The sequence below is a fragment of the Anguilla anguilla genome, chromosome 16 (genome assembly GCF_013347855.1).
Source record: "Anguilla anguilla isolate fAngAng1 chromosome 16, fAngAng1.pri, whole genome shotgun sequence".
NCBI classification, from domain to species: Eukaryota; Metazoa; Chordata; class Actinopteri; order Anguilliformes; family Anguillidae; genus Anguilla; species Anguilla anguilla.
Genome location: NC_049216.1, coordinates 7,747,811 through 7,767,117, shown reverse-complemented (window position 1 = coordinate 7,767,117; position 19,307 = coordinate 7,747,811). Strand labels below are relative to the sequence as shown.

Genomic DNA, 19,307 nt, shown 5'->3' with positions numbered 1-19,307 from the left:
AGATGAGATCGAGGTGGAGGGAAAGGAGAGGTGTGAAGTCCACTCACCGACAGCGAGCCCACAGGCTCCAGGCTCGGGCACAACGCCCCGCTCAGGCCACGTGGTTCTGACAGCGCACCGGAGGGGCGGCTCGGGAACCCGGCCGGGCGTGTCTTAGGGGGCGTGTCTTAGGGGGCGGTCCATGGAACGTGACGCGTCTGACACGCACCAGATCCTCGCCTGCACCTCAGTTCGCACGCCCGAACTGCTCACTTCGCTCACGACTTTCATCTCAGAGCCCCATCGACCGAGTTTCACAAGTTTGTTCGCAAGATACTTAGCCACAGAAAAGTAGGCGGGGTTACAGCACTGCACCGAAATGCCTTTGTCAGGCATCTAGCTGAGATGTATGAACCTTGCGCTTGAGGCTACAGCAAACTTTCTTCCGGGGGGGGGGGGGGGTGGTTGGGGGCGGCTTCCTCGAAGGTCCTCCAGGGGCGTTGCTAAGTAACGCTCCGTCCGTACCGCCGCGGCGAAGGCTCAAGGAGCGGACAGCCGCCCTTCCCCTGGCGAGGCGCATTAGTCGCGCGTTGACGCCGGCCGTCGCCAGGGGGAACGAACGAGCGGAGGCTCGGTTCCGTGGGGAGGGGAGGGGCGGGGATGAGCCCTGAAAGCCGGCTGATAGCGCCCGCGTCCCCCCCCCCCCCCCCCCCCCCCCCGGTTTATCGGATCGCTCGGGGAGCCAGAGTAAACGGCGTAAACGCCATTGATCCGGCTCCCCTCGCCAAAACGCCGGCTCCCCGCGGCCTCTCACGACGGCTTCTCTTTCGCGTGGACGCAATCAAAAACGCCGATCGATGTTTACAGCACAGGAAGCGAGAAACCGCCGCTATTTATGTAATGGGGGGCGAGAGAGAGAAAAACACCCCCATTCTCAGATTACTTTGTACTGAGTGTGCAGAGGCAGCTTCTGTCTGTCACAAAAAAAGGTACTTTATGTTAGAAAAGAAAATGGTGCAACTAAATGCGATGTGACGCAACTAAAGTAGATTTTAAAAAAAAGTATTTACTCTAAGTTAAGACAGGAAGTAGGGAATGAATAGAGGAACAGGAAGTGAAGGAAACGGAGATGTCAAAAAATGCACCGTCTGAAACGTTTTCACAAACGCAGTGCATCTCATACCGCAACAAGCTGCAATATCACCCTCTTTAAGGGCTACGGAACCCCAGCAGTTTGATTTTTAAAAAAAGACATCTCTGATGTTAGCCATCTACAGCAATTCGGTGGAATTGTATAAACTGCGAAAGACGGAATCGCGAGGAGCAAGGAAGCCGTTTCTGCGCCGAGCGTGTAGGCCGCACCGGCCAGAAATGCCCGTCTGAGCACCGCCGTCGCCGTAGAGACGGCGGCCGCGCCGAGCCGAGGGGGGAGCAGAGAAACACGAGTACCCTCAAGACACAATATAATCCATCTCCGGGCTCCGTTCGCTTCGACGCCGAGAAGCAGAACAGTCACGGGGACGGGGTGCGTTATACAGCTCTCCGCTCCGGTCTGATGGCCTATTCACAGATTTCAATGAGGACTCCCCCAAGTAATGAGTCCCCCCCATTCAGATTTCCTGACAGGAAATCCAGGAAGTGGAGCGATGGCGGCATGACCGGGGCGTCTCTGCGAGGCGGTCGGTGAGGGGGGCGGGAGGAAGCGCGCGTCGCTAAATGTGTCCCGGCAGCGGGCTCGGCAACAAAGGCCTGGAGTCTGAAGCGGGCAGGTGCTGGGACAGCTGGGGGACTCGCTCCTTTCGCATTTTCCGAAATAAAAAAAAAATTTTTAAAATGAAAATGGGTTTCTGTCAGTGAATCTTAAAGGCGTACTACGCAGGATTTTTAGCCTTGCTGCGGTCCGTTTGTTTCCAATCGAAGAAGTCTCTGCCTCCGTCCTCAACCCCGCCCACTCACCTATGCTGAGGGCAAGTAATACTCTTGGGCGCAGCCAGTTGTAGCCAGATGGACAGCTAGAGGTAACGTTGCTGACTGGACTAATAGAGAACGCGGCAGCAACTCTGTGTCGCCTTTCATCCCCTTGGTGAACTTCAGCTGACGCCATCGAGGAAAAGCTATTCCGCGGTCGAGTCTATTTTCTGAACGAACTCTCTGTCGGCTTGCCGTTTTATTATGTGACTTCACATCGTAAAGATGGGGGATTTGCTCATTTCCATTTTCAAACAGGCTTTTCTCTTCCACGGGTCATCTGCTTGGGGCTGTCGAACCTGCAAAGATAAACAAAATCTCTGTGTATTGCACCTGCCATTTGTCCACTGAATAACAACCCCCCCCTCCCCCTCCTTTTCTCTGATAACCATGTTGCCATCTGCAACATTGAAATTTGCTTCCGGATCACTTGATTGCCAGATGCAGCCTCCATTTTGATGCGGGTGCTCCTTTGATGTTCACCTCTCCAGGAGATAAGAACATTGATGGGGTTGGGGGGGTTGGGGGGTTTGGGGGGTTTGGGGGGTTGGGAGGGGGGGTGTGGATCTTTCAGCTCTCACGCTGGCTAGCTGCACTGACGAGGTAGGGGCATAAAAATGAGATTCGCCGCACGCCGTCATGCAAACCTCACAAGATGCTTTCGCCGCACGTGCGCTTTCTCATCTCTGCGATCGCTGTGAAAACGTATGCCGGCTTCCATTACAGAAATGTCACCGGTTTAAGCAATATGGTAATAAAAGCCATTGCGTTTTTTAGAGAAGGGAAGCGTATAGCCGCTGTAAATAAGCGCGTGTGAGACCGCGGGGAGGCAGATAGCTGATGTGAGGCTGTTGCCAGGGACAATATATATATGCGAGTTAATATGCATCGGGGCCCATAAGAGTGAGCATGAGAACCAGGTACAAAAATCTTCTCGCCTTTTTTATTTATTTATTTATTTTTTTAGAAGAGTCAGATTTTGCCTTGTGTGAGGCGGCCTTTGTCCTTCGTTCACCAAGCAGATCTGGGTCAAATACGTATTTGTTTTGGATTCAAATACTTTTCTGTGCTCTACTGATCTTGCCTGGTGTAACTGAGCCTGCCAATATTACCAGAAGGCGGGGTTTGCACTTTTTGAGAGTATTTAATTGGTTCCAATTCACCAGACAAGACCAGTAAAGCGTAGAAAAGTACTTGAATGCAAAACACATACGTGTTTGACCCAGGTCTGTCGCCGAGCGAACTTTCTAGGAGGATTCTGAGTGAAGTCTGCACTCATAATGAAGCACAGGGGTGAGTCTCTCCAGGTTTCCCTTTACAACAGGAATCTCAAACTCCCAGCCCACTCACAAACCCTGCAAGTTCCACATTTATGTCAAAAATACAATTTAATACGGCCCATGCGTTTGTTTTTAATGAGGATTTCTTAATTACTTTGTCAGTGTAATTGTTTGTGTAATTTAAATCGCGATGCTAATCACTTTGATATTTACGAACGTGACTCATCACAGCGTGCGCAACAAGTGCGACCCGAGAACAGAAACCCCTTTTCAAAATGTCATCGAATTAGCCGCTGCCGATTTACACAAGTGTCCTTTAGTGTAAGCCTTTTCTTGGTTGGTGGTTTAAATACCGCTATTGTTTTTGCCTGCCAATTTTTTTTGTTTGTTTTTTTTTGCCTTCCAATTTTTCCTACCGTTTTCCCTAGTTAGTATTAAGTAACAGCTTCCTTAACCCAACAACAGCAACGACAACAGCAATCACTTCAGCCCAATAATCTCACGATAACATGAGCATATATCCACTACCAGTGGTATCAAAGTCAATACGCAAGTCACGCGTCGCAAACAACCGCTCGGCAGATGTCTTCGGCGTGAAATTTGAATAACAATAAATCAAAATGACAATTATTTTTATGAGGGAAGATAAAAACTGCGAGTCATTTTAATTTGTTACGAGTTCGGTGGATTTCCAAAATGTAATCTTCCCAAACCCGAAAGGAATTTCGATCAGGAGCGCAGACAGTTTCAATAGAAGTGGCTGCTGGGATATTTTTTTTTTTACGGAACTCACTCGAAAATGGCACCTGTCTGACCTGCACTGGAGAGATGAGCGGGAGAGGTGAGCCACAAAGCTTAAGAAAGGGGCGAGCAATGCAGGAGAATCTCTTCCAGAGCACAAGAGAGGAATCGGGACGTGGCTGTTGAGCTAAGTGGTGAGCGTGATGACAGCCAAAGCAGGAAAAAAAACGTTTATCGATACGGGCGCTTCTGAAAGACCATAATTCATTGGACAGTGACACATTTATTTGTTATTTTGGTTCTGTACTCTAGCACTTTGAGTTTGAAAGGATACCATGACAGCGAGGTTGAAGTGCAGACTGTCAGCTTTAATTTGAGGGTATTTCCATCCATATCTGATGAACCGTTTAGAAATGACAGCACCTTTTGTACAAGGTCCCCCAATTTTAAGGTACTACAAGTATTTGTTGAATTGGCTTCACAGATGTGTTTCCTTAGGCAGGTGCATTCATTTGTGTCGTTAGTGAATGTAGAATGTAGAAGAGAGCTGTTGATGTCTAGACTTGATTCTAGACTTTGCAGTTGCCTTTGGAGATTCTTGTTGGGGAGTGACAACATAGGGAAGACCGATATATGTCAGCGAGCGCAGCAGCAACGGACTCGGCTAACGGGCTAGCATAGCGACGTTCGGGATCGGCTGCGCAACTAGGCCGCGGTTCTCGGCGCCTGATTGGAGCGCTGGCAGAAGCGACGATGCTCAGACGGCTACAGGCGTCAGGGGCATTAACGGCCATTTTAAGGCGACGGAAGAGTCGCGCAGTCTAATTCAGCCACCGCGTGACACGACCGCGAGCGCTGGTCGGGTCTGGGAGGGAAACGCACAGACGCCCCCCCCCCCCGCCCGTCAACGGCGGGGAGAAAGGACGGACTGGTAGCACAGATTCGGAGAAAACAGGCAGCAAACGTAATCCGGATCCAGCAATTGTCCCGTGTTACATTACTCACCAGAAAGGCACTTTGGAGCAAATGCTTCAGATGTGAAAACGCGGCGTCCGTCGAGCCGAAGTGCATCGATCACATGACGTCCCCGGGGGCTGGCGGCGGCGCCAGTGCCGCGTCATTCTGGCGGGAAAGGACGAGACTCGGCGGGGGAAACGTCGCAGGTTTTCGAGGTGAGTACGGAGGTGAAGGGCCTGAAAGGACGTCAAACGGAAGTCAAAATGGGGGCTCGGGAGCTTGATATTAAATGGGGCGATGGATCAGGCGCTCCTTGTTCGCTCCACGCAGGAGATGAATGCCCTCAGCCTAAAGCGGTGGGGGGACTCAGGCCAGCTCGCGACCGCGCAAAGGACGTTCTCCACGGGGCCGAGGCTTTCCGAGAAAAAAAACCTCTGCCGTTTCCCAGCATGCAGCTCTCTCCTGTGGGGGCGGAGGAGGCAGCACTCGACGGTAAAGAGCACGCCACTGCGATCGAGAAGTTACACCGGGAGCCCGATGACTTCAAGACCCGCCGCGCCACTTTCCTGGCATTTTGAAGACGGCTTCTCTATCGACGGGGACGGTGCCCCCGGGTTCTCTACAAATGGAGCTCGCTCACCCGAGGTGCTACGCTAAGCTCAAAGCCAAATTCAGAGGCACAGGCACAAACAGACATGACTGGACCGTTTCTGAGAGAATTACCCCCCGCCTTCCCAGGTCCATAAAAAAAACTCTGCTCAAGCGGATCTAGTGTCTTTTGGGGAGCGCAAACATCAGTAAACCACAATACAGGCCCAGGCTTAGTAATGCCCATCTTGAACCCATACTGAGGACTGGCATTTCCCACATAGTAGAAGGAGGTACTAATTATTATTATTATTATTATTATTATTATTATTATTATTAGTGTGTACAAAGCGTTTTCAGCAGAAGTGAATTTAAAAAATAGCCAAAAACTATTTTCAAAAAAAATAGCAAAGTACAAAAACAATGAGAATCACGGCGCTTCACGTTTTTGTAATATTTGCTGTTTCCCCGCTATAAGAAGACAATATTATGACTGGCCACCAGGTAATCCGAGTTTGAAGCGCCTCTACAGGCAGCAGGAAGAGGAGCGCTGTGGGTCGCTGTGCGCGCACACCGGCGTTTCCTGGAGGCCAAATATATCAGCGTTTCGCTTCAGCCACAAGTACGACAATTTGTGCACAAACATTCTGAAATTTTAAGTAATGATGTTTTGCTTTTTATATTTAAATTCTATCACAAAATCTGCAAGGCTGCCACTTTAAATAAAAAACTAAAAAACGTCCTTGTACACTGTTTTTGTTTAATGTTCCAGCTCCTTACGTCTTTTCCTCCTTTTTTTCTTGTTTAATTTTCCTGCGGTGGTAAGTTGGGCTGTTTTCAGGGCTGCCTCTCTCTCTCTCCCTCTCCTCTCTCTCTCTCTCTCTCTCTCTCTTTCGCCTCTCTCTCCCTCTCCTCTCTCTCTATCTCTCTCCTCTCTCTCTCCCTCCTTCCCTCTCTCTTTCTCTCTCTTTCTCTCTCTCTCTCTCACTCTCCCTCCTCTCCCAGGTAGGCCTATATTAGCATTCATATTCTTTCAGAATTATCGCTCCGCTTCGCAAGGCCTTCCAGGTGTTTCCACTGTGCATTCGCACGTTAAAACGGCCTTGACCCTGAACTTATTATCGCTGCCTTGAAACGTTCCGTGAAAAATGATCTTAAAATTAGCCGGTCCTTCAGATTTTACATTCGCTCGGCAGAACGCACCGACGTAGAAAGAGACCGTTTCGTTCGTGATTTACAGTTTGGGAGCTACCGACGGCCGAGTCCCTGAACTTCAAACGGCGAGGCGGAAGAACGCGTCGTTCAGACCAGCGTTACCCGTCGGGAGATTCTCTTTCGTCTCGCGCGGCGGCGCCCTCTGTATTCACATCAAACAATTAAAAACAACCAAAGTGATCAGATTTTCAATCGTGGGGACAAATCTCCCCGGTAACATTCAAAGCTGTGAACGGCCAGTTCAGCGACGGCTAAGGGAAACTCACATAACGGGCACGTTTTGTCTGCGATCTGCCGTTTCGATGCTGTGTACGTCGTGGAGCGCTGTGGGAAAGCACTCGCAGTCCCTGAGAACGAACGCATCTGAGAAAGAACACAGGCCGGGAGCAACAGGTTTAAAGTCTTAGTTCAACTTCCTACATTTCCAGCTAACAAACAAGCTTTTTCTCCTTGTCACGTCAAGGCTACGCGGTATAAATGCCCAGTGATTATTCAACTCTAACATATGAGACCAACAGGGACCATAATGTGCTCTGTAAGAGTGAACTTAACACTGAACATTCTACCGTGTCCTTTACTTGGTCAAAATTTTTAGTTATGCCTCGCCCCCTTCAACAATCGCAGCCTTTTTCCCCATGGATTTAACTTTATTGATTTTCAGCCTGGACAATTTAAAAAGCGAGTTCTTTTTTCACTATTTTAGCAGCGTATTCTAATAGGTGCTTTTCTCACCCGTGGAGCATCGAGCAGTTTAGGCCAGCCACGAGCGTCAAGCCCAACTCAGAACGCAGAATCAGCTGACGGCCCCAGATGATCGATGACGTTCGACCTATCGCATCCTCGTCCACTCACATAACGGGGCGCTGGGTTTAAAAGGACTCCCCCCTGCTCACGTGGCTGCGTCTTGCTGCGTGCATGCTGGCTGCAGACCGCTAGGCTCCATTCCTCACGCGCTTATCAGACTGTCCTTTATGGGGGGGGGGGGGGGGCGCGGTGGTGCAGAGGATGGCTCTATTGCCTCAGGGCAGGAAGGTCCTTAAAAGTACAATAACGTTCCATAGATACAAACAGATACCAATGAGTACCTTTTACAAGAAAAAAAGGTACAGATGAATTATGTATCGCTGGCTAGGGGTACAATTTTATGTACCTAGAGAGTGCCATCCCAGTGACAAGCCTATGTGCCTTTTTAGGCACTTTTTTTGTACCTTTTTTTCTGAGAGTCTAGAGTAAATCACCACACACAGACAGGCACACACACACATATACACATACGCACGTACACACTTACACAGACACACAAACAAATGCATAGACACACATGCACATATTTGAATTGGAAAGGAAAAAAAGAACCCAGCTTGCAAAGCCATATCAAGCACCAGGAGGTAACAACAGCATTTACAGAATGTCACTGTCAATCTGCAGAACTGCTGGAGTAAGCTTCTTCCACCCCATTCACCTCCATGTAAATCCCAATGCTCTTTCCTACAGAGGTTCCGAGCATGGATGATACTAGTCAGGATGGCCACTGTGAACTCAGCTCTGTGTCTGAGGTGCCATTGGCAGTCAGCCTTTGACCGCTGACATCACAAACCAATCTCCGTAGATTGTGCCCATCCGCTATCCACTGTTTTACTTCCTGGAATTAGAGTGGATAGGTGCACACACCAGCTGCAAAGCCAACCACTGTTGATTTTATTGAACAAACAAAATCCAGCACATCCAGTTTTGGTGTGCTCTTCCAGGTTTGGAAAAGGCTCATATCTAGCAAACCTAGAGGGCAAACATAACTGGGCTTTGGAAATTAACCCTACAAACAGACCAACTGTGAAAATGACTATTCCATGTGGCAGAGGTTGCTAAGCTCAATACTGGGGTCCTGTGTGTGTGTGTGTGTGTGTGTGTGTGTGTGTGTGAGTTGGCACAGACGCACGCGCATGTGTGTGTGCTGTGTGTCTGCATGTGTGTGTGCTTTCTGCTTGTTTGTGGTGTAGGGGGTATGTGTGTGTCTGTGTGTGCGAGAGAGTGCATGTGCTTGTGTGTGTGTGTGTGTCTGCACGCGTGTGTGTGTCTGGTGTGTGTGTGTTCTGTTTGTTTGTGGTGTAGGGGGTATGTGTGTCTGTGTGTGTGAGAGAGTGTGGGTGCGTATGTCTGTGTGTGTGTGTGCACTGTAAGGCACAGCTGAGCATGATGTGTGTGTGGTGTGCTTACAAGTATTGTGAGTGCGTTGACTTCTGTTACAGCTAATCTTTAAATAAAGTAGTGCATTGCTTTCTTGCAAACCCCATCACAAGCTCTAAGGGGAAATGTTAGTCACATAGCCTTTGTGTTTACAAATTCAGTCATAATATTTGCGTGTCAACCTCAGTAAATCAACACACCAAAAATGTATCTCTTCATAGGGCATGTACGGTTCAAACCACAGTCATCACAAACCAAATCAATATTGACAGGCCCTACACTGCATGTAACAGTAATTTGGCATAAAAGTCTACATTCAGTATAAAAAAGTACGCATCAGGACTAGTTTATACACAGTATGCGCAGTCCCAAAAAAATTCTGAAGGCAGCTGTTCATCGGTATGTACGGCTGATTTGAGTGACGGTTGTAGTTCTGAAGAGACCGGGGCTTTGAAGTTTTTTTTGTTGTTGTTTTTTTTTTGTGGCGCCTCATGCCGAAAGACAAATAATCACGTACTCCGCGTGTCAGAGCCGAAGGGGAAATCCGCGCCGTTGTCAGAGACGACAGAGACGTCCCTCAAAAAAGAAAAAAACAAACAGGAACGGGACGCGTCGAGGCTCCGTCTCGACAGCTCTCGGAGCGCGAGGGGCGGCGAGTGCCGGGAGATCGCTCGGTACGACAGCGACAGCCGAGAGACGGGGTGTCACGGTGGATAGTCCGGGGACTGATCTCTACCCCCCCCCGCCCCCCGCCCCCCACCCAGAGGAGTCCGGCTTGACGTGACTCCCGTCAACAAGGTCACTCCTCGAATCTCCGCTAGCCCCCCCCCCCCCCCACCCCCCATCGCTAAAGCCGGCCGGACAGCCTTGTCAGTCACGGCGGGATTGAAGCATACAAGGGCCATCGCCAGATCGTAACCAAGCGACGCGCCCGTCGCCTGCTGCTGCTGTTGACACAAAAGGCGCGTCATGAAAAAAAAAAAAACGTGCACCTCCAGTATTCAGCAATAATTCCACATCGCTAAATGGATTGTTTTATTGAAGATTTTTCCATGACACTGCCTACTGCCTACTGCCTCTCATTAAACTTCTCAAACTATCTATCTTACTCCTTCGGATTGTTGGGTGCTTTATTGCGATCGTTGGTAACTACTATCATCCTTTTAGCTGGCATTACTCCTTTAAAAATAATATCACTGCTTGTTTTTATGGGAACAACTGTCTGACACAAAGCCTACCGGCATTTATGGAATTGGAAGAAGAGAGCTGCTTCAGAAGGTACCACATTACCAATCCAAAAAAAAATCAAGCCCGTAAGGATTTTTTTGCAGCACGTACAAATGTACGTAAAACTGTAAATATTTATTAGTCAACGGGTATTAGCATGAGAAAACGCAGAAACATCGCCCAAAAGTCGGCATGTGAGTCACAGTGTTACGCAATTCAGGATGTAACCCTAAATTTGCAAAACCCCGTCGGTTCGCCAAGTTTACTTCCCTCGTCAATACTGCTGCGAACACCATCTGCCGCGAGCGAGGAGCGAGGCGCGCGGCTCCACCTTCGACAAGCTCCGCGGCCAGATTTAGAAGAAGCGTTCAAGCCTACACGTCTAGTTGAAAACATTTTTTTTTTTTTTTAAGTCTCTAAAGCTATAAACGACCGCTTTGGCACTTCCGGCAGCTTTGCCGTTCGCCACGCTTTGGTTTGTCATCGTTGAACGTCCTCCACATTCGCGTCCGAGACCTTCCCCGCCTACGGAACGGGTTTTCTCACGCTGTTCCGTGGCTTCGCGGCGCCCACTCGCTTCCGCCGGGTCCCGAGGTTCTGAGTCAGACAGCCGCGCCGCCGGGGCCGGAGCGCTCCACCGCGCGGCCCTCTGGGAAAAAATGGTTCGAAAACCAGCGGCGGCGTCGCGTTCGAGCGAGCTGTCCTCTCTCTTCGGCCATCTCCCGACCCTTTTCGCTCTCCCGTTTCGAAACGAGAGTTTCCGTTCGACGGAGTCGCCAGGTGCCTGAACCCTCGGGGGTTGTGCGAGCGGTACACCGACACGAGGAAACGCATGACATCGCAGTTTATTTCACGGGCGCTTTTATCCGCAGGGACGTACGATAGGCGCACGCCGAAGGTCGCCGACGCCTGAGCTTCCCCTGTGCGGCCCTGTGCACCGGGGGGGGCGGGGGGGGGGGGGGGGGCTGGGGGGGGTTAACAAGCGGACGTACCCTCTCTTCAATTCTTCAATTTCCCGCAAAGGCCGTTTTCGGATTGTTTGGGGTTCAGGCCTCGCTGTTCCGCACAAAGGGCTCCGTCACTCCGTTTCGTGTCGCTGTCAGACTGCGGGAAGCCGACGCGAACTCTCCCAGCGAGCCCTCGCTTTACATTCCGCACGTCAGTTCTGACAGCGCGACACCTTTTTTTTTTTTTTTTTTCCTCATTCATCCGGAAACGCGCTCGCCACCGAAAAGCACTCGGCTGCAAGGAAAGGAAAAAAATATATAAAAAACACATCAACGGCGAGACGTCGAGTTCCGGAAACCACAGCGCTACCGTTGCTACGCTGACATTTTCGAATTTCGTCACGTTTTCCGCGATACGTTTCGCTTTAAAAAAAAAAAATGAAAAATCTAATTCTGCCACACGATTTGTTCTAAATCTTAGTCTGGGGGGGGGATAAATGTCACAATGTGAAAGAATTATGGGAAGTCGCCATCACAGTCCGACGCGGCTGCGGCAGTGGTTTAATAACGCGTCGCGGCTCTAAGCCAAGCGAATCGGAAGAAGGCACGCCGTGTCGGACACAATGACTCCTCATGCGAACTGAAGTTGATCGTTTCGGTTAGCTTTTCCGCAGCGAACGTCTTTCGCAGCGCACAGCGACCCCGCTGGAATGCACTTAACATTCATGAACATTTTTTACTGCTGAGGAAAGGATATTTTGTTCATTTATAATAAATTTTAAAAAAACAGCGTGTCATTCTCCATGCGACTGGTACTGTAGCAATGCTTCCTCCGACGTTTTTTTTTCCAGGCCAATGAACGTTGAGTCAGCACAAGCTGCGGTTCAACTGCCTGACCACCACCTGGATTACAGAACACGGGAAAGCACCATTAACGCTGTTGAAGGGTAAAATTTGACATACATATAAAAACATTTTGGGTTAGAAATGTGCAACCAACTATTTCAAAGGGGTACATATGTATAAGAGCATGTGTGTGTAACACATCCTGTCATATGGCTTCAGTTCAAATGCAGATACCATAATTTAGAAACACGTTTGTGTACAAAGTTCTCCACCATATAAAAACTCTGACCCCCCCCCTAGGGAATGCATATGTACAAGACAAAGACACTACTTGAGGCATGTAGATCTGCTGTTCACACATTAGTCTAGCATGAATATAATTATAGACTTATACAACAATTGATTAAAATTAATTTGCTTCTGGTTTGGTCTCACTTGGATATACCTGAACATAACCAAAAAACATGAAAGCAAAAATAAAGCGAAAATTTACAATGTATTAGCAATATAATTTTCATATATTTGGAATGCCTACAAATATTCAAATGTACAATTTAATGCACTGCAATACATTTTCAGCATACAGCAATATATTCTCGCGTGTGGGAGACGTGCCTCGCCCTCTCTCACTAATGCGATGGCCAGCAGTTACCAAGAAAGGTCATTCAGAATGAGAAGAAGCCTGTGACTGCTGGCACAAATTATCATTCGCCCTTCTCAATCAATATTAATTCCAGCCACGCATGTTGATTTACTGACCGGATTTCAACAGCCCCGGCTTCTGTTTTATTAATTCATGTACTGGTTCTTTGTACTGGACATTCCGCACTTCCGTCTGGCATTGCTGTTTTATCTCAGGCAATTACCCACAATCCTCTCCTTTCCTCCTCGTCTCTCGAGCAAAGACAGGGGCGACAGCAACGCAGGTGAGCCGCATGACTCCCGAAAGAAATGTCAAAAATGAGATGTCACGCTCGAGCTAACTTGCTCAGAATGAGTCAATTAAAACAGAAATCCCACCTAGGGTTTATCATATCATTAGTTTGTGTTTCAAAAATGTGTTTTGATCAGAATGCGAAACGTTATTTGTAGCATTTCATCCCGCATCTCAAGTGTCATAATAAAATTATGAATGACATCCATTTATGGTGTTCCTATTGTGAGCTGGCACATTATGGCAAGAACGGTCCTTTTTTTTTTTTTATCAGAACACAAGTGGGTTAGAGTAAAACCAAGATTGTTAACTAGCCCACGTTGCAAAGATGCAGCACTCCATGGGCTAGCGTGACCACTGAACTTATAACACTGTTGGCAATTTCTGTGTCTAAGCAAAACGCCATGGCATGGCTGCGTATCACGAACACCATTTTGTTTTCGGTATGTCACCCTTGCATGTCCTGTGTATGTATGTATAATTTGTGTAGACTTACTTTGTGATCAATGTTGCTAACATGGTCATTCATATCTTTGCTGCACGACACCTGTACAGCTGTATTTGTCAGAGATGTTGAAACAGGAGAGCACTTCAGGGGAGGTGTGCACGACATGTATGACTAAGAGAATCAACAAATGCACTCCAAAATGGTCTTGACCTAAGGGGCAGTAAAGATGCCACATTGGGGAATAGGGAATTAAAACCTGCAAACCTTGATATGTTCCAAAGACAAACTGAAACAGTGCCACTGTTCACATTACCTTTGACCATATTGAAAATGCCACCCACAGTTGACTGACTCACTGAACAAACCTTTTCTATTTTCTCCCCAAATATTAAAAAAGGCTCGCTTGTGCTCATCCCTCTGGAGTGGTCACGATCTAGGCGACATTCTACTGCCAGTGAAAATGGCAGCATTGTGTGAAGAAAGTCAAGGTCTTAGTAGCAATTCATATGAATGCTGCCTTCCAATGAACCAAAACCCTGAAATAGATGCCATTCAGACCTCCATGGAATTGAAAAAAACAACAGTGCTTTCGTATGAGGCTAAATACAGCAAGTCAAATTACATAATAAATAATAAGCTTTAGTTACTTTAGTGGATTTAATTTATAGTTGCTATGGCGATTTACCTGGGTTTCACAGATAAATGCACAGAAGTGAATCGTGTATCGTGCATTGGTATCTGAACGTCTGTGTCACGTCTAGGTGGAAAGAAAGCAAGCATACTCGCACAGACTCCAAAGAACATCAGCAAGGAAGCAGAAAGGTTTTTGTTCTTCAAGAAACCATTTTCTTGAGCTCTCAGCTGCTGGGGGAATAAACTGGTAACACAACTCTGCCAGAAAACCTACGCAAACAATAATAAGCATGTTATAACCCGTTATAGCGGGCAATGGCAGCACATTACAGCTCGTGACGGGTGTCATAACACTATCATAATAAATTCAGCAAAATTTACAGGACTCAAAGTACCTGCATTATACCTTCAGCCTCCCACCAAACTGCACAATGAGATGGACAAAAAATATCTGTTTCTAATCAGGACATGGGTCGTAATACAGGATAAACCGTATTAAAAATAAATAAATACTTTCTCTAGATCAGCGGCTCTCAACAGGGGGGCCGGGGCCCAAAAGGGGGCCCCAGGGAGCTGCCAGGGGGGCCCTGAGATGATAGAACATTATTGAAAGCTTCAATCACAACACATCAAGACATGAGTAATTATTCAGCTAAACAAATAATACAAAGCAAGAATTTAATAGTATATAAAATATGACCTTTTTACTTTCTGTAGATGTCAGACTCATTTGTTTGCTATGAATGGGGAAAAGGAAAAATAAGATTTTTGCTTTGTAAATATTTGAGGATTCTAAAAATGGCAAATTTTTATGGGGTTAATTGGAATAAGCTTGACTAACTTCATTGGAGTGTGTACAGATGGAGTTGCGATGACGACAGGCGGAGAGGTTATCACATCTCCTGTGGGGGGGGGGGGGGGGGGGGGCGGTCGTGGAATGTTTCCATGGACATGGGGGGCTTTCGGGGCAAAAAGGTTGAGAACCACTGCCCTAGATCTTACCCAAAGGGTGGACGATTGTGGATGCTGTCAGGAAGCTACCCAACTAGAAACCTTTTGGCCCCCTTCTATTGTGTAAGAGAAAAAAAAGGAAAAAAACACTTACTTCTTAAAAAAAAAAGCTCTTGCCCTGAGAGATGTACCATTGTCCTTACATAACTGTGAAGTACTGCATACGATAGCTAAATCTGTTCTACTGGCAACTAAGAATAGGCGCCTGTGACTGCTTTGTTACAGGAGGAGATGTGTAGCTGTACCGACGAATTGTATTTTTTTTTTAACTGAACATTTCCCTGAGAAGGGTTTATATTAATAGATTACTGCCTGGAGGACAGCTGGCCATTGTTTGAGAACATCGGAGAATACAAAGAGCATTGTTTGATTTCAAAGCTCAGGGTCGTGCGGAAAGACACTTCTCATGCGAACCTCGGCCGCGTCGCTATAAAACAGGTACTTGTGAATGTTTTTACTGATCTGTCATTTCCACGACTCCTTCATAACACTACACTAACGCAGTGTTACTGCTGGACACAGTGCGAGCCCATGGAATGTTGCATCTCTGGAATGCAGGACATTTCAAAATCCACGCAACACAAATTCACTAGTGTTCTGAATAAAAAAAAGACTATTTTTGCTGTAGTATGTCAGCTCGCAATGATGGCACAATAAATGCATGTCGCTCATAACTTTAACAGTGGCACTTGTAATAGAAGCGGGATGAAATAAGCTAATGTTTCGGTGTTCTGTAGCTGCATAATTCTACCTTAGCATTGACAGCTTGTTGTGGAGGAGGTAACGTATCACAAACTAAATGCACTTCTCTATACAGAGCACAACCTTACATCAGTGCTGCTAGCCCTCTCTTTTACCGTGCACAGTACCTTTTTTTTTTTTTTTTGATGTTCCAAAGTTTTAACTGACTACAATTCAAAGATGACACTCACAGGAAAACAAATGAAATGCATCAACTTAAAAAAGCTACCTACAGCATGACATATCGTTTCTTCTTTTCATTCAAATGAAGCACTTTGTCCTTTGAGTCTCACAATGCCAGCAACGGCTGTGTAACTATCGTGATCTATAAACTGCACAAATGTCAGACACCTAAGGCAATTAGCTCAAAGAAACAGGAGCAATTATGTTGTTGAGGTTCAAGTCTGGGTTGTAATCTTAAAAAGGACCTTGGAATATCTGCTTTTATAGAACGCAGTATATTTATTTCCTGCATTTTTCTGCATTTTTTCTCAGTAAGAATGAAGAACACTGCATTAAACGTCACCTCTGATAACACCTTCAAAAGAAAAACACAAAAAAAGTTTCACAAAGTATATTTTTAACTACAAGTAGGCATGGCAATGTCACTTACTGCATTGGTGCTGAAATTAAAGTTGCATGTTTTTTTTTGCAATTACTGACATAAGCATTCCTGCATTTTTATATAATGCTTATGAAGGGACAATATATTGCTATTGGAAGAAGTTACACAACTCATATGAATAAGGACACTTAGAGTATATCTAGGACACATGACCCAAAATAATTACAACTTGCATAACCTTCTAAACTCCCCTGGGGTAACTGTAGACACTGGATTGTTGCAAACACCTGACTAATTATACAAGTACGGATCAATGTGACCCTTTTAAAAGTAATGAGTTGCTGTGACCGGATGCTTCAGTACCCTCCTGGTCCAGTGAACACCATACAAGTCTATTTATCTCACAGTTTGCACTGAATCGGTACAAGTACAAAAACAACAATAATAGACTGAATGAATTAAGTGCAGACATTCCACTCGAAAAAGGACGTTCGCAAAATCACTTGCATCCGATTTAAAAGCTGTTCTTGCCGATACCGAGTACCTTGATGCCGTAAGTTACAGCTCATAATCGACTGAGGTACATTTCAGCAATGTAACTGCAATTGATAATGCAAGTTTTATGTTAAAAGTATACAGTGAAACCCTCGATGGCTTGATGCCAAATTCGGTTCATTGAACTTGCAGTGCTCGCGTTGTGGCACCCGCGGGTGGCATTCAGGATAAGCAATGACCCAGAAGCCGACAAATTTGTGGGAGTGGTCAAAAAGATTTTTTTAAGCTTTGTCCAAGCAGAAAGTTGCAGTACAGCTAAGAAGCTCTGACAGGTGCGATAAGGCACGGTTCAGAACTGACCATAAACCTACACAACACTGCCACTGGATTCCAGGATTTAAGGATTTTACAGTATACTTCCAAACTAGTCGATTACAAAACACTGACACTCAGGATGTTCTGGGACAGAGGCGAGAAAATTATCCCAAATATTGTGCCGACGGCAAAACATTACTCGCTTGTTCAAACCAACTCCCATTGATGTAGAAAACATTTGTCTCCTGCTGTGGACAAATTTGCACTAAGCACTGTTAAAGAACGAGAGAGAACAGTTGGCCGTGATCAAATTTAATCACCGAGTTTAAATCTTGTGTTTTTATTCTGTTTGAGTTCATCTGTTTCCGCCTTTCATTTCTCATGGGCATCCACAGCTGCAAACTCACGCATATTTCACTGCTATGATTAGTTTTATTTAACAATTTCTGTGCACATAATATAAATGCATTTTTTATGTCAACTTCCTATTCTTTAAGGGGGAAGAAAAAAAAAGAATCTTACCACGCAAAACTAACAAAAATGTCCGCAGTTCTGTGTACAGAAACCAGCGTGTGGCAGTGTGGGAACACTGCTGTCAATCATCTTCTCTGCTTAATTACTGGCTATTCTTGCACATGACTGGGGAGATGATGTGTGATAACTGACTGACAAGAAGGCGCCATCGACCTCTTGCTGAGGGATGACTGAATTGTAGGTGAGAAAACTGCCCAAGTTAACTGGTGCCCCTACTTTGAAGGACAATCCATAGAAAGTATTCCTGAATTTCATATTGTAAGATCTCAAACTAAATCCTAAGACTTGACTAAGATACTATTGTCAATATTTCAAACATGAAAAAAGCCAATTTTTCAAAACTACTAAGCAGCCCCCATAATGCACTTTAGGGGGAAGAATAATTAATCGTTTACAGAATATGAATGCGATGCAAATGGAAATTGGAAATTGGCCTTGAATTATGCCAACATTCTCCATTTGCTTCACTGTTTGCATAGGTAATATTTGATTTCATGAAGACACGTCATTATTATTCATATAAAGGACCATGATGTGCATAGTTAAAATGTTTGACTAGGAGGCTTGGACAATCTTCCAAGAACAAATTGTGTTTTCGTCAATGGACCACTAATAGACATGCATGTACAAATCCCCTAATAAATAAACTAATACAATTAAATTTGGGTAATGTTGCTTTCACTGAGCTGAGTCATTTTATTCAATTTAGATAGAAGCGCCAGCTCTCTGTTTCTTTCACTTAACCTTTTTCCAATTCATTTATTTCAATTTGTCTATCACCAGCCACAATGTGCATGAGGTCAGTGAGCTAATGAAGGATCTGGCAGATAAAATTGCTGGATTATGTTTGTCACATGTGGACACTTGCCGAATGATTTAATAGCCCCCCCCCCGGCTCTAGTATGAATTGTTAAGACACTTTAAAAAAAAAAAGATATTCTTAAAAAATGCCTTCAAACCACAGCAGAGTGGATGATAAAATATCAGTTAATTAAAGTATAATTATATATAAGGGAAAATCATTTTCGGCTTTAATCGTTTTCTAATAAACCCCCCGAGAAAACGCTCATTCCTCTCACGGTCCCATCATTTGGTTTCAGACTTTAACCCAATTGCCGCCAGCGACTTGAATATGTCTGCTCGTGTCAAAGTCAAAGTTGGCCATTTTCCGGCAGTGTATAAATCTGCCAGATGACAGATGTAGACTTGACTGATTCCAGATAAGGAGAGCACAGTAAACGGCGGAGCGAGCAGGCCGCTCAGCCAATCAGGGCTCATCATATAATCTACAGCCCAAAGGGTATTCGGCACCGTGTGAAGCTGTTCCACCCCAAGGGTTCGTCTCTACTGTGCAACCCGGCGGGCACTTCCGTACATTAACAGTTCTCATTGAGAAAAATACATGCTGATATCAGTGCGGAATTCACCTTGACTAATCTCCACATATGCCCCCTTGTTCTACTGACAGCACACCACAAATGTATTTTTTTCAGTTAAGAGGATCTTGGTGTGGAACTATTCAAAATTATGCCTCTGAATGTCACTCACTTAATTCTGTTTTTGTATTTTAACGTGTTTGGTTGTCATCGTGTCATGCCGTCTTCCCAGAATGCCTTTGGGATCTGCGGCACGGCCCTCAGCTGGTGTTGCTTCTTCCTTCTATACTTGCGACTCTCAACCATGTGATTGCAGATGAAAC

General features: G+C 46.1%; 1 long non-coding RNA gene across 2 annotated transcripts in view; it reads right to left on the bottom strand.

Moving 5' to 3' along the window:
- The window catches only part of LOC118215671, a 56,935-nt gene that overhangs the window by 24,112 nt on the left and 13,516 nt on the right, over positions 1–19,307 (bottom strand). Inside the window, exon 3 of one of the 2 annotated variants that reach the window (XR_004762872.1) lies at positions 2,185–2,246. The exons of the other annotated variant lie outside the window; for it this stretch is intronic. This is a non-coding gene — a long non-coding RNA (uncharacterized LOC118215671). Of the gene's footprint in view, positions 1–2,184; positions 2,247–19,307 lie in introns of those variants that run through there. 2 annotated transcript variants of the gene reach the window in all.